Genomic DNA, 22,420 nt, shown 5'->3' on the forward strand with positions numbered 1-22,420 from the left:
AGAAGTTAGACCCCAGTCCACCATGTCCTCAAATAATGAAACGCATATCAGACCCTCCAAGTAGTCTTGCTGAAACTCATTCTCTCTAGAATGGGGGCTAATGAGCAATCCCTCACCTTCATGACAATAGCTCCCTCCAGAGAATTCTCACAAATCCCCACATTTTATATCCAAAAAGTGGGTAGGGGAAGTACTAGAGGAGTGGGATAGACTCCTGTATCTATTTTGACAGTTCCTCTAGTATGGTCTGTGTCACACTCATATGAATCCATTTTCTCTTAGTATCTTAGTTGAATTTCATTTTTAGCAGTTTTATATATTCACACAAGTAGTGGTTGAGTAAGCATTCATAATTGAGTCCATCTCACTTTAAAGCCTCTATTCTTTTCCGTAAAGATCACTTTGTTTGGTGATTGACTTTATGATGGTAAACATACCCGAAAGAATCTAATGCTAAAAAAGAAATACAACTTTTCTAAACAGGAGTATGCTAAAAAAGAAATACAACTTTTCTAAACAGGAGTAAGTCTTTAAGGGAATGTTCTACAGGACTATGAAATCCTTAAATTACTACAATTCATTCCCTTGTATATGTTGGCTAGTCTTACTGTCAGTGGCTAATCTTCCTGTCCTCTCAGACTGAGAATTAGTCTTCTCATACTCCTTGGAGATGTTCCAACTCTTGCTGGTTTCAGAAAGTAATTCATAACACTAGAAAATTCTCATGCGTTTTAATTTATGTAAAGAATATATATTTTTTAATTCTTAGGTAGGAAACATTTCCATTAATTTTAGTATTATAGGATACAATATAGAGTTGAGGGTTTTATGTTTATCCTTACTGTGGTTTCTAGCAAAATCATATAAAATTATGCATAATATATTGTAGTGATTATCTGAAAAAAGAATTTGAAATAAATCCAATAGTTCTCTGGTTTTACCTTGATTGAAAATTTTGAGGGTAGAGTAAAACAAAAGCACCTATTAAGACTGTAACAGAGTTATTGCTCTCTGGATTAGGGAAAAAGCAACTCCAAGAAACTCAAAAATGCAAAGAACAAAAACATGCTGATCTCGGTGAAGAATGCATTAGGATAAGTCAGAAAGAAATCACAAGTGGGAAGGAGGAGAAAATCAGGGCGAACATTCCAGCACAGGAGCAGGGCTGTTGGTGTAGTCGTTCTGTGAATTATTTTCACCATTGGAAACATGACTTCATGAGGCGAACAGTTTTAAGCACAAATAGGGATAATGCTAAATAGTGGTATTTTTACTGTGAAAAGACTCAGGTAGAGTTTAGAACATGCAGTTCTGAGTAACAGTGGAGTTGAGCAAGCTAATCACAAGCCATTGTGCCTTATGTAATGGAGCTGATTAAAGAACATGGCTTTGTCCCCAAGTTAACTCCTTCCAGATCATTTCTGGGACTGGTAATATGAAAACTAAAAGCCAGTTTTGCCTAAAATCCTACCGGGTCAATAACAGCTGCTCTGTTATTTCACGAGAAAGCTATCAAAATTATTTATATATTGTAATCATGACAAGGAATTCCCTAAATGATTCCTTTTGTGCATAATTACATTCACCTTTTTGTCTAAAGTGTCTACAAATTAGATGTGCTGTTTTCCCAGAAATAAAATTTTCATTACTATTAATGAGTGGCTACTTTTATTAATCCCAGACAAAACATAAGTAAAAAGACATCATCAGAGGATATTTAGGATTTTGTTTTGCGTTGTTTTATTTATTCCCTCCAATGCTAATGATCTGGAAGAAAACATTGTTTCATTATTTTTCTCCTTCAACAGTATTACATCATTTAAACGATCACTGCTGTAGAGTCCCCGTGTTTTAGAAGAGGCCCATTAGCTAGCAGCACTGAACAGAAGTTATTAAAATTAATAACCTATGCAGAGGAGTCTTGCTTCTGAAAACGATTCCTACTTGTACTTTTTTGAATGATGAACTTAAGTTTTAAAAGTTGTGCCACATTTCTTGGGACACCACGTCCACCGAGTCATGTCAAGTTACACTGTGTCAACCAGAAACGTCTTTCTGATACTGGAGGGTACTCAGTGAACTTTTGGTTCCCACATAGACAACATCAAATCCTTTGATCCACCCTCCCTTGAGGTTTCTGCTAATGTGCCTCCCTCGAACCAGAGGGCGATAAAGCTTCAGCCAGCCTGCACACTGTTTGCGTAGAAATCAAGAAAGTGAGCAAGTTAGCCTACTAGTGACGTATGTTCTGTGTCATCCTTTGGAAGAACTGATGGGGCATGGCAGTTTGCCCTTGTACCTGTCCCACCTCCACAACACACCTTGATGACTCTGGCACAATGCTCAACCGTTGGAGCTTCACATCATCCTCTAGTCCGTTATTCAGCATGGAACAGATAATTCCATGTGTCAGAAAATTAGCTGCTTTTAAAACTACCTGCTCTCTTCCCTCCTTGTGGAGGGAAAATTATAGCTTAATCTGCTACTTGGAAATTTTATTACATCATTGTAGGGTTTGGGGAATTTGAGGGCCAATTAAAGTGTTTTTTAAGGATTAAATTTTTATTATCTAGTATTATTACTTTCCTAAAAAAAAAAAACAAAAAAACCCAACTATAACTTCTAGAATGTCAACATCTTGTTTTAATTATAATTAATATCTTGGTCACCTCACTTATTATTAGATCTACAGCCTACATATTTAAATTAATGTTATTTGACACCCAGCAAAATTTAAAAATGCAAGTTTCCATTATTCAGTAAATAAATTTCTCAGTGGGTAGATGTTTCTCTTCTCCCTCCTACTGATGAAGCAACAGTATACGTTAGTTTAATGGTGTTGGTTGTTAGTCAATAACACACTGCTGCAAATACTGATTCTCTAATCCACCCTATATTTACTTTGTGTGTATGTCTGAGTTGGTTAGAATGTATTGACAATTGCTTTAACCATCAACAGTAATATGAGCTAACCCTGGGCTTTCAATGAACAGACTTCATCTGTCTGTATTAAGATGTCTGACTTATCCTTAATAACAAGAACTCCCCCGACTGCTTCCTGCAAGGCTGGTGCAGCCTTAGCGGCATCTTTTGCACTTGTTTCAAGTAAGGATAGTTGACGGCCGTGCACCAGGCTTAGGCTTCTTCTGCAGACTCTTGCTATTCACATTTGCTAATCTTATTACCCAGAATCACAAGAGTAAAGCTCTCAGGTTGATTCACGTTTGCTGAATATATGAATTCTTTCTTCCAGTGATCAAGTCCTGGAGACTTTGAGAGTCAGCTACGCTAAAAGTAAGAACACCACATTCAGCATCGGTGTCAAATGGTGCCCTCGGGTCTCTAAACCACTTTTGACTGACTGTGTTCCAAACTTGCAAAGTTAAAATGAGCCATTCACCTCCAAATCTTTATTTAAAAATCCTACACCTATTGTATGGAATGCCTGGGTATCAAGTTTATTAGTCATGTATATATTTGTAAGAGACCTCTTCCCAACTTCACATGTCCAAGTAAAATTGCTTTAAAAAACGATAATTTTCCTGCCTTTGCTAATCATAAGCTCTTTGACTTCAGAGCCCTTAACTGTTCAGTTTAAGCGCCATCATCACCTCCTAACCACCTGCATCTCAGAGGAAGCCACGGGGAAGCCCCTGGCTTGGCGCATCCTGGTGAATCTGGGGAATGCACAAGAGTCAGGAATGGCACGGAGAGAAGTCCAAATGAAGGCTTTGATCAGAGAAAAATCTATTGGTTAGGTCACAATTTTATCCTTCAGAAACATACAATATCAGGAAGATAGGACCACATAGGAAAACACACACACACACACATACACACAGAGCTATGGGGGCAGAATAGCCTAGTAAAAAAATTGGTAATTTTGAATTTAAAAAATTTAAAGACCTGAGTACATTTCAGCTCAGGATTTGACCAGACATTTTTAGATGCGATGGTTAACATTTCCTTGCTACGGTTTCTCCTTAGAAAAATAGAGATGTTATCCATCGATAAGAGTGACCCCTTTCTCATAGCAGCCATGCATCAAATTATAGCTACTGAAGTGCTAGGATGGAAAAAAAAATTTAGGGTTGGATTTTAGCTGACTCAGGAATAGGAATAAATTTAGCCAGAATTTTCCTCGGTATAATTTATTTTGAACAGGGTCCATTTATTAGTGATTTATTCTACAATAATAAGTATTAATTGTTCAGAAAGAACACAGAATATTTTATACATATATACATATTTTATACATATATATCACATTTATATAGGAGGCAAGCACAATACGACCCTGCCATCTTGTGGTAGCATGGAATTTGACAGCCATGTTAATTTGTCAAATGTAGAGTTTTATTCTAAGGCCCTGGCTCCATGGCACTTTCCCCCCCAAATAAATAAATAAACAAACAAATAAATAAATAAGGCAGAGGAGTTTTTATCAATGTACATATTATTCAGCAACTTTGATGTTTTTATTCTTTTTGGAAATAAACTGATGCAATTTTTTTTCTTAAGAAGAAACCCATTAATTGATTCTTTCAACACCATTTATTGACTGCTTTCTATCTATCAGGCACTGTTTTAGACTTTGGAGATATGTGGTTTAACAAGAATATGTGTCTGTCCTCAGATAGCTCAAGATCTAACTAAGGGTGAATACTATTACAATGTAAGGGTCATGACAAAGGAATGTTACAGAAATTCCCAGGTGAGCACCCGGTTCAGAGTGGTGCCCTCGGAGGAGACTTAGAAAAAGAGAAAACACTGAAGTGAATCTTAAAAAATAGAAATTAATCTAAATTAATCGAAATTAATAAAGCTAGAAATTAGCCAAGCAGAGTAAAACTGGAGGAAGTAGGCTAGTGGAAGAAGTGGAATCAAGGCAGAGGGAATATCAGGGGTAGAGATAAGGAGCAAAAATTTTAGATCGGTTCCTAAGGTATTCACCACTCCTTTGCCAAATATCCGGCTAAGTGCTGGGATACCACAGGAGACAAGGTAGACATTGTCCCTGCCAATATGAAAATTGCATTTCACGAGGGAAGTGATACATAAGATGAATGCAAAAAAGGTGGAGTAGACTGTGCTAAAACAAAGAGATTTGCCCTGATTTTGAAGGTTAGAAAAGTCAGAAAAGACCACCTTGATGAAGTGAAATTTAATTTAAAGAAGAAAGGAAGAATGAGCGTTAACCAGGTAAAGGGGGAAAGTGGATGGCTGGGCGAAAGAACTTTCGAGGCATTGGGGACAACGTGAAGGCCAGAACCAGGTGCTTCTACCACTACCCTTTCCCCCAAGAAACAGAAGGAAGTTCCTGGTGGGTAGACCATGAAGGGCAATATGTGGAAGGGAAATGAGGCTAGATGTGATAGGCAGAATAATGCCCACTCTCCAAAGTGCTCACATCCTAGTCCTGGAACCTGTGAACACTTATACAATAAAAGATAATTAAGATTGCAGATGGAATTAAGATTGCTAATCCATTGACCTTTACATAGAGAAAAGATCCCAATGTAATTTTGTAAGCTTTCAGATGTGGGAGCGGGAGGAAGAAAAGTGAGGCAGAGACATGAGATGGAAGAAGGGGAAGAAGTTCAACAAATGACAGGAAATTGTCCCATTACTGTTGGTCTTGATGATGGATAAAGGAGGTCATGAGCCAAGGAATGTGGGGGGCAACTAGAAGCTAGAAAAGGCAAGGAAGAGGGTTTTCCTGTAGAGCCTACTGAAAGGAATGCAGCCCTATCAACACCTTGATTTTTGCACAGTGAGACCTGTGTTGGACTTCTGACTTAAAGAACTACAAGATGATACATTTTTGCTATTTTAGGTCACTCCAAGATGATACATTTTTGCTATTTTAGGTCACTCGGTTTGAGATCACTTGTTATGGCAGCAACAGAAAATTAATACACTGGTTGTGTTGTCGGTCGGTAGATCAGGGAAGCCCTACAAGCCCTGTTAAAGATTTTAGTCTTTATGGTGAAGGTGGAGCTATTTTCTAGTTCAGAAAGGAAAGTGACATAGTCCAGTCTGCATGTACAAAAATCACACCAACTGGCTTCACTGAGAATTGATGAGTGGGAGCAATAGTGACACAGGGAGACCTGTGAGAAGGACTATTGCAATTGTCAGTAATATATGATGGTGATTCGGACTAGAGTAAATAATGGCTGTGAAAAAAAGAGAGACATTGATTCATTTAAGAGATATTTAGAAGAATTGGCAAGGTTTGCTACTTAATGGATGCGAATGGTAAGACAAAGTGCAGACTTAATGTTTATGCTAAGATTTCTGGTTTCTGATGGGGCATGTTATATTATTATTTATTGGAAAATGCTTTAAATACTGACAGAGGAGCTGAGTTTGAGGGAAATTCAAGTTCAAATATGGCAATACTGATTTTGAGATGTTTGAGAGCTATCCAAGTGGAGATGGCCAACAGATGGTTGTGTTATACTGGTTTATAGCTCAGTAAACAGGTACAGACTGAAGATAAATATTTGTGAGTTACATATACACGATAAAGGAAAACATGGCATTGATTAGATTGCTTGGGGATGGTATTAAAATAAGGAACTAGAGAGAACTATGAGGTATAGCAGCATCTATGGGACAAGTAGATGAAGAGAAACTGGCCAAAAAAAAAAAAACAAGACTGAGGAGGAACTGGAAGATTAGAGAAAATCAAATTGTATAAGGTTACATAAGCCAGTATTATTCTCCGGAAGTAGGGAGTGGTCAATTATATTGCAAGTTTCAGAGAGGTCCATGAATATAAGGACCAAAAAGCTTCCATTACATTTATTGAAATAGATTTTATTTGAGATATTGGCAAAAAGTATTATTTATGGAGTGGAAAAGAATCAGAATTGGAGTTAGTTAAGGAATGAGTGACAGGGGATGAAATGATTACAGTTGGTAGGGAAAAATTGAAAGAAAATTATGGGTAAGAGTACATTGCTTTCTTGGCTTTTTTCCATTTTCATGTTACTTGAATTTGCTACAAAGAAACCTTGATATTGTATGACAGAAAAATAAAATCAGAAGTCAAAGAAAACTATGCTTAGTCACATCGTAATTAAACTGTGTGAAACCAAAGATTAAAAAAATATGAAAGCATCCAGGGAAAAATGACATATTATATATAGGGGAATCATGATTTGAATGACTAGAGATTACTCAACAGAAGACTTGGATTTCAGAAGACAGTGGAAAACATCTTCAATGTAATGGAAGAAACTAGCTGTCAACTCAGAATCCTATATCCAATGAAAACATCCCTCAGGAATGAAGGTGAATTAAAGACATTCTCAGTTGTAGGAATTAGAACTAGTTGCTCCAAAAGAAATGCTAACAGAAGTTCTTTAGTCAAAAAGGAAATTATACCAGAGGGAAACTTGGAAATTCAAGAACAAAGGAAGGGCACCAGAAAGGAAAAATATCTCAGTAACGAAAACATTATGTTCTCTCTTCTTGTGTTCTTTCAAGTATGTATGAATATTGAAAGCAAAAATTACGACATTGTTCAATGTATGTAAATGTAACATAAAGGAGTATGGGTAAGAGGACCTACATGGTTGTAATATTTCTATACTTTAATTGATTTGGTAAAATAATAACTGTAAATAGACGTTGAAAAATTAGGTGTGTGTATTATAACCCCTAGAGCTACCTCCCTCCCCACCCAAAAATAATACAAATAGAAAGAGCCCAAAACCAATAGATTAATTAAAATAGAATACTAAAATATTTAAATAATCCAAAATAAAAGGGTATACAGATGAACAGAAAAAAGAGATAAGCAGAAACTTATTTTAATTGCAAGACGTAATGAAATCATATCAATATTACATTAAATACAAATGGCCTAAAGACAAGAACTCAAAGCCAGAAATTGTCAGACTCAATAACAAAACAAGACCCAGTTATTAGATTGTTTCCAAGTACTCGAAAAACATTACAGTTATTCCCAATTACTTGGGAAAAACACTTGAAATATAATGACATAGATAGATTAAAAGCAAAAAGATGGGAAAAGATATGCTATGCAAATGCTAACCAAAATAGAGATGAAGTGGTTATATTAATACAAAACAAAATAGAATTCAGAAAAAAAGAAAATTATAGAGGAAAAGGAGAAACATTACATAATGATTACAAGATCAATTCACCAAGAAAATATAAGAATCCTAAATGTTTGTTTACCTAACAAAAGAGTTCCAAAATATACAAAGCAAAATGATAGTACTGAGAGGAAAAACAGACAAGCTTACCAGTATCGCTGGAACTTTAACATTCTTCTCCCATTAAACAATTAGACAGAAAATCTGCAAGAATATAGAAGACCTGACAACCGAAGTTACCTAGGTAACAGCATCAACAGATGCACAAAAAGCACTCAATATTCAACATTTGTCAATCAAAAACTGCAAGCACCCTAGAAGTTCCCTTAGCACATGAAAAGGAATCAACAACAACAACAGAAAAACTAAAACTAGCATCAGATTTAATGATGAAAGATAAAAGTTTTCTCCCTGAGATTACAAATGTGAAAACAACGTCCACCAACACCAATCCTATTCAACATACTGAAATAGTGAATGGTAATGTTTAGACATCCATAAGAGAGAGAGAGAGAGAGAGAGAGAGATAATTAGAGGTATATTTTACACCTTATACAAAATTAATTCAAAATGGATCATGCACCTATCCTATTCAACATACTGAAATAGCGAATGGTAATGTTTAGACATCCATAAGAGAGAGAGAGAGAGAGAGAGATAATTAGAGGTATATTTTACACCTTATACAAAATTAATTCAAAATGGATCATGCACCTAACTAATACATAAAATTATAAATTTTTATAACAAAATATTGGAGAAAATTTTTGTGGCATTGCGTTAGTCAAAGAGATCTTAAGATATAAAATAAAAACAACAATCCATATAAATAAATGAGACTCCACTAAAATTAAAAGTGTTTGTTCTGTGAAAGAAACTTAAGGAAATGGAAAGACAAGCCATAGAATGGGAAGAAATATTTGCCAATCACATATCTGACAAAAGATTTGCAACCAAAATAGGTGAAGATCTCTCACAATATAGCCATAAGAAAAAAATCAATCAAATTAAAAGAGGGAGCAAAAGCGTGAAAGAGATACATCGGCAACGGAAATATACAGATGGCAAATAACCATATGAAAAGATGCCCAACATTATTAGTCATTAAGGAAATGCAAATTAAAACCACAATGAGATATCACTTTACAACTATTAGAAAGGCTACAATTGAAAAAAAAGAAAAATGATAATACAAAATCTGGCAAGGGTATATTACAGCAAGTTTTACAGTATGTTTTCATTCATTGCTAGTGGAAATACAAAACGGTGCATGCACTTTTTTTTTTTTTTTTTTTGTGAGGCGATCAGCCCTGTGCTAACATCCGCCAATCCTCCTCTTTTTTTGCCGAGGAAGACGGCCCTGGGCTAACATCCGTGCCTATCCTCCTCCACTTTATATGGGAGGCCGCCACAGCATGGCCTGCCAAAGCAGTGCGTCGGTGCGCGCCCGGGATCCGAACCAGCGAACCCCGGGCCGCAGCAGCAAAGCGCGCGCACCCAACCGCTTGCACCACCGGGCCCGCCCCAGTACAGGCACTTTTAAAGTGGTTTAGCAGCTTATTATAAAGTTAAACATAGACTTACCATCATCCCACTTCATCCCACTACCACCATCATAGACTTATCCATCAATCCCACTCTCTAGACAGACCTCTTTGTAATCTCTCCCACCACCAGCCCCACTCATCCTCAGGTAAACATCCATCTCTTTCTTTCACTAAAAATTAGTTTGCACTTCTAGGAATTTATATAAATAGAAGCATGGAGTATGTACCCTTTTTTATGTCTTTCACTCAGCATAACTAACTTGTTGAGATTCATCCATGTTGTTGCTTTCATGACGTGAATGTGGCTCACTCATTTTTCTTGGTAAGTAGTATCCCATCATATGGATGTAGCTCAAATGTTTAATGCATCCTATGTTGATGTACCTTTGTGTTGTTTCCACTTTTTGATTATTACAAATAAATGCTATGAACATTTGTGTACGAGCCTGTGTGGAGTGGCTAGACCGTATGGTAGGCAGAGCTTTAACATTTTTAATAATCTGTCAAATTGTTTTTCAAGCTCATCCTATCATTTTACATTCCCACCAGCAGTATATGATGGTCTCAGTTTTTCTACATCTTTTCCATCACTTACTGCGATCAATAATTTAATTTTAGCCTGTTAGTACACGTGTAATGTTGTTTCATTGTGGTTTTAGATTGCACTTCTCTAATGACTAACGGTACTGAACATCTTTCTTTTTTCCTATGCTTATTTCCCATCATATATCTTTTTTGGTTAAATATCTGTACAAATCTTGTGGACACATGAACACATTTCTGAAAGCCAGTCGATCAATGATAAGCTCACCTGGATAAGCACACTTTCATACTTCCATAGCTGACATCAACCTTTTCCCGAGTACGAAAGTCTGCCAGTCCTCGAACTCCATCTCTTCCAAATCCCTCTATAAAATAAACTTCCTGCCTGACAATCAGGAAATCTGTGCCTAAAATCACAGCTCTGCCTGACTTAAGTCAGTAATAAATTTAGCTTCTTTCTTTCAAATGTTGAGTGGTGTGCTCTCCCTTCAACATCGTTCACTTTTATCTAAAAATTATTATTTTTTAAGTATGTTTTGTGACTTTAGAGAAATCTGCTTTCTCTTTCATCAAAGAAAGGAAATTTCTTTATCAATAGTTATTAAGTCCATCCTTTCTTCACTTATTTAAATATCTTCTTTATTATAAACGAAATTCCTATACATTCTTGATTCTATCCAAAACGCTTAATCATGATTTTCTTTGCATTTCCAAGAAGTTTTTCTAGAACAGTGCTAATTTGCTACCAAACTGTGCTATTTTTCTACCACTGGAGTCTCTCTTAACACAGTCTCACATAATTCGTGAGACTCACATAATTTGTTTCTCAAATCAAACCATGAGAAACAACTAGATGGGGTCAGCTTATTTAGTCTTAAACCTGAATCCTTTCAGCTCTTCTCTTTGATTGTGAAGCAGCTTTTTAAAATAATCTAGGGCTTGCTCGTGGAAATTAGTGGCAGAACAACTGGATTGAAAACAATAAAAAGCAATGCAAAAGAGAAAAGTAGATAGATATTTTCATTCATGGCCAACCAAAAGGTTTTTATTTTCAACTCAGAGTCTGTGATGCTTCATGAAATCAAGGTGGTTGTTTTTTTGACTCTACATGCCTAGCAACTAGAGGAATAGCTTGTATGTGGTAGACATTGAGTAAGTATTTGTGGGATGAATGAATGAATGAATGAAATGAGTTTTGCCTTCCTGTGTGTATTTTTGCTAAGCACATAACAGGATAAAATTGAGACATTATTCTTAATTACAAGTGATTACAAAGTGGTTGGGTGGACAACTTAACAAATAGCATTTGTGAATTAAATATAAAGTTTACACTGCAGCATCACCAGATGAGAAATTATTGTTTGCTAATCAAGTGGTATAGACCACAAATGCCTGGGAAGGAATAAATCACTGTGGGCTACAGAAATCTAGGCTCGCTTGATGCAAATCTACACCTGGACTCTGAAAGGATGTTGATTTTTTTAAACATGAAATTCTTTCTTCTGATCTCCTTGGATGTGATACCTGTTGCTTCTTCCTCTAATTCAATTTTTTCATTAAGTAGCAGCTCCATCACTTAGCATTTGATTCATCCCACACTCTGACTGGTAGCTCTGTGGTGAAACTGGTCTCATGCTAGAGAAGCCCAAAGGTTAACCAGAAAATAACAAAGAAAATGTGGTTCCCAGATTTCTATTTTTAAAGGAAATTCAGCATATTTTCATTCTGTTCTTCCAAGCATTGTCGTTTCCTCTATATTCTTAAAATCCTTCAAACCTTGAAAATAACCTCATAAGAATATATAGTAGTTAATTGCCTAACAGATACACATATTGTACTCACTTTCTTTTTCCTTCTGTTCTTTTTATTGCTATCAAAATAATAATTGTGGTAGAGTATAATAATTTGGCACATTAAAAAGAACAAACCAGACGAGATTAAGGAGACATGATATAGAATGTAATGTGATATCCTGAATTGGATCCTGGAACAGAAAAGCAACATATGTGGAAAAACTGGCAAAATCTTAATGAGGTCTGAAGTTAGTCAACAGAAATACTCAACAGAAATGCACCAAAGTTAGTTTCTTAGTTTTGACCAATACATCATGGAGAAGTAAGATGTTAACATAAGGGGAAACTGGATGAGGTATATGTGGGAACTCTTGTATTATTTTTTCAACTTTTCTGTAACTATAAAATTGTTCCAAAAATGTAATGGATGTTAAAAATTAAATATATAACTATATATTTCAGTAAGCATATTGAAGTGATTTTTCAATTAATTATCTTATTGTTACTTCTAAAATAAGACTATTTTATTCATTATGTTTTCTTCACTATGTGTAGCACATGGAAAGTACTCAAGAAATATTTGCCGATTCATTGAATTATAGAGGATCCAGGCGTTCTTTTTAGTTTTTAACAAGAGAAGAAGCTGTATTCTCCACTCTAGCCACTAGGTGGAAGTATCAGCACATCGGTTAAAATGCGTTCTTCATCCCGACGTTAAAAACTACCATTTGAAAACAAACGACATTTGAAAAATGTTATGATACGACATTAATATATATATAGCAGGGGGAAGAATTCCTAGTATTGTGATGAAGATCAAGGAAGATATGAACTGGCTGTGGACAGGAATCCAGGATACTGAGATAGCCAGAAATAAAGTGGAAAAAAATTTAGTCATTTATTTAAACATTTCCAGACGCGGATATAAGTGCAGTTGGGCAGATAGCACATCTGGAGAATTAACGGACATCTATCTTTCCCCAGACGTAAGTGTAGCGTGCAATGTCTGAAACTACCAAGGCATGGAAGGCTAAAATGATCAGTGTGATGCCGTCAGTGCTTCAATATGAGTGATAGGTTTAAGTGCACGAGAACCATTCAGATTGGATGCTGCCCTTTAAAAAACCGATCTGCATTCTCCATGTCATTTTCCTTTTTACACTTTGTATCATTCAGGACATAAAAGCACTTTCTAATATTGGCCAATGCAAGGTGTAACTAGGAAGGCGAAATCTAAAACCAAAAAAGGAATTAGAATGGATTCTTGTCTCAAAAAAACCCCACAAAACTTGCTTTGTAGTCTCCAATTCATCAATTTTATTTACTATTTTGGGTAATCAGATGTTCATTATGTCTTGAACACTATGCCAATCAAATTCTCTGTCCTCTGTATAAACTCTCTCAATAAAGATTGATACAGGTATGAGAGGACACCAGAATTTTTTCAGACAGATTTATATTAGACACAATTTAACACAAAGTGAAATCTAGTGATTCAGTCATAATTTGACAAATATTTATTGACTCACTGCCACATATCATGTGTGTTAGTTGGTGACAGTACTGAAATAAAATAAACAAATAGGGATTTGTTCTTGTCCATTTTCTGGCCCATACAAGCTTTCAGATCAGTGTTGCGTGTCAAGTGCATCTTTACCTGGTTTTCAGGCTCAGAGATGTTAGAGGTCTGGGAAATTGTTCCTTTCCCAATTGTAGGGAAAATCCATAGACCAGGGAAGGAATAATTATAGTCACGTACTCTTTTACACAGAGAAGACCTATCATCAAATAACTGTCCTGACATTGAAAATTGAACTGCTAACGGATTATTAACACACAACCTACTTGTTTCTAGGAATAAGGTCTACTTGTTTTTATTTATGAGTCTACATTCTGTGAGCGGAAATTTAGATAACGTTTGAGTAATGTTTTCCATGTTGACTGACAACCACATACGTGGCAATGACAGAAATCTGAAAAAGATTCGTTTGGTTTCCTCATTAGTGATCTCCAGCTACAACATTCCCCTTCATACTCTCCTTTTCTTTACATCCATATCCACATATTTAATCTAAAGCCTGGTTATTTGGAGCAAAAATTCCAATAAGTGGCATTTCCAAGGATAACACTTAATAGATAGAGAACTTTAGGGCTTGCAGGCTTAGAGGTGTAGTTAGAAAGCACTTTATTAGAAATGCAGGCCACTGGGGGAATCAGTCTTTCCTGCTTAGGGGGAAATTGCCTCTGTTTATTAATTTCCCTATAATAATTAATCAACATACACAGTTATAAGCAAATGTTTTTGCCAGCAGTTGGACAACTACAAGCAGCATTTTTGTTCAAAGGACACCTGCATAATGACTTGCGGACACTTATGAAGCAGAAAGATAAGGTACAATAGATTCTCTGGAAAAAATCTGCCAGGTACGACTCCGTGGGTAGGAGGCAGTGCAGTGGACTTCTTTGGATCTACCACTTGAGCAAGAGAGAAGAGGGACTACCCTACTGCCCTCTTCAGCAGGGAGAAAAACTAGAGGCTGAGAGCGTGGCTAGAGACACAGTAGTGCTGTGATTTCTCAATAGAACTCAGATTCTTCCTCTAGGTGTTATCTTTTATATATCTTACACATAAAAGGAAGAAGGTATAAATCTAGATTGTTTTTGTTGTTGTTATTCTATTTTTATTTTGTTTTTCTTTATACAACAGAAAATTTTAGTTACTTGATGGTGTACTTAAAGGCATGCATATCAAATAGTTGAAAAAATAACATTTTATTCTGTCATTTGTATTTAGAAGTATATCAAGTATGTTTGGGGGTAGGCAAAATACACCAATAAATAAAATTTACACTTTTTAACTAGGTTTTCGGATGCTACATTCCTGAAATTTCACAAAAAATGATATTTTTTGGAAAAAACAGAAAAAAAGGTAGAAATCACATTGCCTTTTGTTTTTTTAAGGATCATTTCTTGATTGACTTATTTTCAGTTCTGTATGTATGCTAAAAAAATAACTAAAACTAATGGGTTTCTAGAACAACAACAACAACCAAAAAAGATAAATAAATAAAAAGTAATGAGTTTCTGACAAACCTAGAGAGTAGTTCATTATTTTAACTATTAACTACCAGATCATTCAGGTCTCTGTTCTCTTCTATGTTTGTCTGTCTCATTCTCATATACTTATTTTTAAGTAGAACACATTGTACTTAATCATTGTCTAAGATTCTCTGAGAATCTACTTTTCTACTCAATTTCTTCTAGATGGAAGATAATTTTTTGAAGAGAAACAATCTGAACTGTCATAGAGATAAACAAAATCTGTGGAAAGTACGTTGTTATTGGAGGCATCTAACCCAGAAGTTTCTGTTCTATAAAGGTATGTGTTTGGGGGCGTCTCTGAAAAGCACCGACCATTTCTTTGCTGGGACATAGTTTATACCTGAAGGAGAACGTGTAAGCAAAGAGGAAATGATGATGAATGTGCTCTTGCTGCTGCAGAAACCTCTTTCTAAAGGAGTAACGCTAACAAAACAAAGGAGACTTGAAAATGCAGTGGACCTCACCCTCAGCCCAGGTGAGCTTCCAGATTCCCCACCTCCCCTGGCTGAGCCATCCCTGAATTCGCAGCTAGGGTGGTCGTCTGCATGCAGAACTTAAAGCAAACAAGGGCAAGCTGTAGCCAGATGTGGGGGCTTTCAGGTTCACTGACGGTTCCTGGGGTGCTTGAAGTCAAAGCAGCTCACGCACGTTCTGCTTTCCACCAGGAAACATGGAGACATGGAGCCCAAAGGAATCTGATCAGCTCTGGGTCCCCAAGTTGGCCTTTTTGTGCTGCAAAAGCCACCACATTTGCTCCTTTTCCAAGTCTCATAAGGAAATACAAATGCCTTTGAAATATCAGCCACTGTTACTGAAGCTCAAATTGCTGTAGCAAATCTGATAAGCCAATGGATCCACCTTATAGGCCAAGATCCAGTAATATATTCCTACGAGATTGTTTCTTTGCCCTCCTCTGTACATGGGTTCCTAGAGATGTGATATCAGCCCTTTCTACTAAGTAGAGAGAATTTTTATTAGATCTTTGGAGAAATGGAAAGAAAATTCTCTTTTCAGAGGCATCTAGTTTTATCTCTCCCTCTTCTCCACATATCTAGCTCCAAAATCGATAGTTTTATTTGTTCTATTGATTTCTGACCTGTTCTTTTGTTTTGACTTTCTTCCTCACTAACCTCAAATCTCATCTGACAAGCAAAAACCAGAAATTTTAAAAAGCATATTCATTAACCTGGTTTTGTAATGTTAAATCAACCTTGCATATGGATTGACATAGGAAGATGTCATTTCATTGCCTTGTATATGAATTTAGGGAAGACATGAAAGTCAGTTCTGTTAGTTTCAGCCCAACTTTTGCGTGCTCAGTGCTTAGCGGTAGAGGGCCATTTGTCTCTTCTTCCTTTTTTGTTTTTTTTGTTTTCTAAATTTAACTAAATAATTTCATCTCTATGTCCCCGTTGCTAAAATTACTCCCTGGGTTGAATGAAATAAAAGATATAATTATTATTGAATATAACGATGAATTGATTTTTACAGATAGCTCACTTTCCAAGTGGGTCTTGAACTTACCTTTGAGCACTGAAAAGTTTATTGATGTTCTCTAGGTACTGGTCAAAATGAAACCAAATTTCATTTTACCTCATTGAGAGTCTGTTTACTAAAGTCACTAAATCACCCTGTTTCTGACCTCAGCTAGAAGTTCAAACCCTTTTTCACAGCCATTAACTTTTTCAGCGTTCCACCAAGCAGATGTGCATTCTGCGGCTTAATCTTTTCCATACTGGATGATACAGCAGGCTTCCATACGATGTGGGCTTTGCTGCAGCATGAAAGTCTCATCCATTGCATCCTATTTGCCCATTTTGTTTACGTATGATAAATTCAAAATTTTTTTTTACGACAAAGAGTCATGCGTTTGCTCATTAATTAAAATAAGAGACACAGGGATTGCTATGGTGTATCCACAGCAGTATCCTTTCAAGTAAGTCTTATTCACGTTCCTCCATCCCATTATTTTTCATACATTTGTTAAATTCACATGTGAGTCAAATTCACATATTAGAGTCACAAATTGTTCAATGGTATCAAAATGCCTTTTAACTAGCACAAATCTTCACCACTCTGGATCATTTTTCACATGAAACTGTGTCAAGTGTTGTGTTTGCATATATAAACTGAAAAGGAGAGAAGTAAAGCAATCAACTAAGGAGTTGGAGACATAAGCTTACTTTTTTGCATCTTACAGGCAGAAACAAATTACATTTTCTTATTCTGAGTGACAATCATTATTTCACCTCTTTTTAAAAGTAATATTAAAGGCTAGCATTTTTATTGCTTATTGCCAGAACCTAAGTGCTAAGATATTAATTTACATTGTCTGATTTGATTCTCATAAACATCATGAGATGCAAGAATTATTATCCCATTTACCAGGTGAGAAAATGGAGGAACAGATGTTTTAGAGAACTAAATTAGCCTGCTCTTCTATTCTATTAGGTCACTACATTATATTTCTCAGTCTTTATGCTGATATATGTAATAATAGGAAATTCAGAAGGCATACAGTATCTATTTTGCATTTCTTTGGGGAAAATAAAACCTTACTTTCACCTTGATCCTTTTAGGTCTAAAATGATTTCTACAGACTCTGGATGGTTTAGTTATCCCCATAGAAAAGGTTGCTACCTTGGTCCTTAAAGTCCACAGGATGCACAGCTTATAACTTCTCTGCCTGCCCCCTCAAACTTGTAATATGGGAAGAAATATGTGAAATATGTGTAAAGATTTAGATGACATTTGGAATCTCATGGGCTCTACTGTTCCTTAGAGAAAACATAATTGTTATTGATTCTTAACTAATCATTCAAAAATTAAATAGCTCCAAATTTACTCTCTTTCTAATTGGAGGTTCTGGCTGCCCTCGGATCGGGTTTTCCTGTTGTTTACTTGTCCCTAAAGTCTCTGTAAAAGATTTTATTTCTCTAGGCAACCAGCTAGTTTTTCACGTAGATAAGGCCAATTAATTTGACCTTTGGTTCAATATGAAATGCATAATAAAAGCTGGTGCCCCCAAGACCGGATGTGGCCTTTCAGAAAAGCTACTTGCCGGGACAGGGAACAATAATTTATCACCTCAGAAACTCCAGTTGAAATGCTTGTTGCTGAGCATGGCAATGACAAGGAGCCTGTGTGTCTTTATTTATTTATTTTTATTCTGTGCGGTGGAGAGATGGGAAGAAGAACCAAGCACCTGCACTATTGAAGGATGGGAAGCCGCAAAGCAAAAATAGAGCTGTTGTTTCTTTAAGGATCCGCGGACGCTAATTTGAATTTGTGTTTTTCGGCAGCTTGTTTTCTACTGACAAAAATTCATAAGTACAGGCTCAGAGAGTTTATTATTGACTTCTGACTGTAAGATCTTATTAAAGCACATTTCATAACCCAGATTTGAGAACTGTGTAAACTCACTGAGAAACAAAGCATGAAACAGAAAATTGAAATTGCTATTTACGATCAATACCAAAAAGACTAGAATTTGCAGTTTGATTGATAGATCTATTTATGAATCAGATTTTAAAAAATTTATGAGGATGTGAATTTTTATGTTTTAGGCTTCCTTTAACTGTGTCAGCATCATTCTCTATGCTATTAACATCCTTCATATGTGGTATGTTAAGACTGTTTACTCCTTCACGTGAATGTGTTATAATTGGCATTTGTGTCTAGTTTTATTCTGTATTTTAAACAACTTTGGATGATTCTCTTTTACCCAAATCTTTGACCACATCTCTAATTACATCTTAGAAATGGGCTAAGTCAAAACATATAAATATATTTAAGCCTATTGATAACTATTTTCTCAGCATAACTCATCATCTCCCAGCCACCGTGTATTTAGGAGTCCATTATTTTAGCTATTCTTCTGAAATAGGCCCTTTTGTATGCCTTGAATTGTGGATAAAGCGTACAGTAGAAAGCATTTACTCCTCACGATGTGTCCTCATTCCCAAAACACATCTTTTCTCAGCTCCGTAGATGCACTTTTTAGGGAGATTTTCACAGACGTGGAGATGCAATTTTTGGAAACGCAGTGGTAATTTTGACTAAGGAGAACTTTCTGAGTAATAATGCAATAGGACGAGTAATAGAATACGACAGTGCGGCTATAGTGAACAGGTTTACAGACTCTAGAAGGTACCAAGGCCTTTTGGGTGGCAGAAAACACCTACAACCAAAGGGGGAAGAGGGGCTTTAGGAAGAGCATGGAAAGTAAAATGAAATGGTGCTGGAGACAAACTTATTTCAAAATTTTTGCACAGCTACTCGCATGTACTTCTGGTGAGAAGATAAATTAGAACCACCTTTCTCGAAGGCCATTGGCAGTACCTATCACAAGCCTTAAATAGCAGATACTCTGTCTTGGCAACTACAGTATGAAGCCTTGGTCCCAAGCAAAGCATCATAGTTATCCCAAACAACTATTTTAACAGAACATAACCTGTACAAATAAAAACTGTATTTATATCTTTCCAGAGATTTTCATATGCAGAGAGAGAAAATAATTTGATAATTTTACTGTGTATTTTGTTTGCCACCAGCTTCTTCATTTATTCACCAACTTACTAATAGTGGTTATTCCTGGTTTGCGATTTTATGGTGATTCTAAATTTTCTTCTTTTTCCAAACTTCAAAACACAAAAAGCATGTTCTATTTTTTTTAAGCCATTAGCAAATGCTGTTTTGCAATCTACGGTTTTGTATTGGATGGTTCAGTATTGGGTCATTAAAGAGGAGAAATCTCTCTTCCCATGTTCCTTCATCCAGTGGTTCCCTATGGCCCCTGCCTCTGAGACCTGGACCTAGGGATAATGCCATTAGTACTATATTTCAAATACATTATTAGTTAAATAGACTTTTAGTTGACTATTTAAGAACCTAACCACAATTTATATCATTGTTTCCATGGGGAAAAATGTGTTCCAAGTTTCAAACAGCTGACGTAAAAACAAATCCAAAACAGCTTGTTTGTACGTTGAAGATTGTCTATGTATTTTTTTCTCTCATTTTTACTACTGAAAGCTAGTGGGTACCTGAAGTCATTAATTGCCTGAGAGTACAATACACTTGCAGCCGGAAATTGTGGCCTGGACTGTTTCTGACCTCTGGTTAAGAAAGCTTTTTTCTGGATCTTTATCCTGTATACAGCACTCTTTCCATGGGGATTTCTTTATTAATTTATTTTTAAGGTTGTCAATCGAAACCACACATTTACTGATGTGTGTATGAACTATGTCTGACAGAAAACAGGAAAATCATGTTTAAGACTACTACGTTATCCCCTTCTCGTTACTTTCTTTGTTTAATTGCAGGAAAACCTCAGAATGGCTGTGTCTCTCTCAAACTCCTATTATATTTATCTCCAGAGATCTAGCTAGCTCGAAAGGAGACTATTATCGGACTGCTTGAAAAGATCCCATTGCGCAAAAACTCACCAAAATATTGTCAAATGTGTTCCATGAGTAAAACTCAGGTAATAAGCTGAATTTCTAGCTGCCTGTGTCCAAACGTCCCTATACGAGTCTAAACAATAGTTGGGGCAGGTCAAGAAGAAGAGGTTAAGATACATGGCACTAAAGAAAGCGAAGGGAGAGCATAAAAGCTTTGTGCTTCTCGGGAACATAAAACTGTCAGTTGTAGGCAGCAAAATTCTCACGACCCCAAAGCTGAACTTTGTAAATAGGCTTGGCATCAAACTCTTGCTTGGAGAAACTAAAGCGGAAAAGAAAGGAAAAAAAAAGAAGATCCTTGCCCTGCTCCAACACACACACAAATGCATACAGATACGATGCGTGTGCACTGCTTAACTTTATAGGGCATATGCAACTGGCCCACTGCACACTGAATTACAGAACCTTGTGCTACTGACCGCAGGATGAAACCAGCGTTCCCTCATTTGAATTGTGACCTCACTAACACAGTGCTTCCCAACAAGGCTTTTAATATCTGGACTAGATTGTATTAGGCTGAATGATGGAATTATTTTTATCAGCGAACCACCTCCAGCTCTGTTTCTTGCAGAGGCTCTTTCTAATGTGTCAGTATTATAAACTCCCTGATGTGTGAGGAGGAAATACAATATATGATTCAAATTATGGACTTAAGTATTGGTTGATTTGAGCCTCAGTTCAACTAACTTACTCAATTTAAATCTAATTTATTCCATTTGTTTTATTTTTGTGTTTCTTTCCATTAAAACTGTGAAAATAGTAGTCTGCGCGTCTTTCTATTATCGTGAGAATTGAAAGACGCATGCCAAATGACCAGACGAGTTTGGAGAGCTTAGCTCAGTACCCGACCCACAGTAAGTACACGAAATAAATATTAAAGAGATGTAATTATCATTGTTGGTATGAAGAGGGTATTGCTAATTGAAATGATAGACCAGGTAAGAATGAATCCCTAGATGTATGAATCTAAAAAATAGACTTTTTCAGTACAAAAAAGGGGCTCATTTTAATGCACAGCAGGAAAGATCTTATTCTCCTCTATTGTGTTCCATAGTTAGGAATTTTAACCTATGTCTGTTTTTTACAAGAATGGAAGTTTTCATCAAATAGTTTAGAACCATATAGGAGCCACGGTTATCAGATGACTGTCTTGTTATCACAGTGCTTGTGTTCAAGTCAACCTTATTTTACTTACTAATGGCCCCAAAGCGCAAGAATAGTGATGCTGGCAATTTGGATATGCCAAAGAGAAGCTGTCAAGTTCTTCCCTTAAGTGAAAAGGAGACAGTTCTTGACTTAATAAGGAAAGAAAAAAATCGTATGCTGAATTTGCCAGGATCTACGGTAAGAATAAATTTTCTATCCATGAAATTGTGAAGAAGGAAAAAGAAATTTATGCTAGTTTTACTGTCACACCTCAAATATGTATGTATAGGAAAAATCCTAGTATATATAGGATTCAGTACTATCTGGGGTGTCAGGCATCCACTGGGGGTGTTAGAACATATCCTCCATGGATAAGGGGGGACTATTATATCTTTCCACTTCTCTGATGTAAATCCTTTATCTCCTCTGTTCCATTTCATCCCAACTTCTCAGGGACATTCATTCACTTCAGTTTTGTAAGGATTTTTCTATTAGAGTTTATTGCTTTCTTTATTTTAATATTATTATCTTTTTTATCTACTGTTTTTTGTTTTTCCTTTAAAAACAAACTAGTATAGTAGGTGCTTGTTGAATAAATATATGAATGGATGTTAAGCATCAGTGGCTTCTATCAGTCACCTTGTTGTAGAAATCCATCAAAGAATGTGACAGGATTAAGAAGTAGGTATCTCTGT

General features: G+C 36.1%; 1 pseudogene; it reads right to left on the reverse strand.

The window, feature by feature from the left end:
• Window positions 1–2,968: 2,968 nt before the first annotated feature.
• LOC131417961 (ras-related protein Rab-9A-like) lies at window positions 2,969–10,572 on the reverse strand (annotated as a pseudogene).
• Between the last annotated feature and the right edge of the window lie 11,848 nt (window positions 10,573–22,420).

This window comes from Diceros bicornis, chromosome 18 (genome assembly GCF_020826845.1).
Source record: "Diceros bicornis minor isolate mBicDic1 chromosome 18, mDicBic1.mat.cur, whole genome shotgun sequence".
Classification (NCBI taxonomy): domain Eukaryota; kingdom Metazoa; phylum Chordata; class Mammalia; order Perissodactyla; family Rhinocerotidae; genus Diceros; species Diceros bicornis.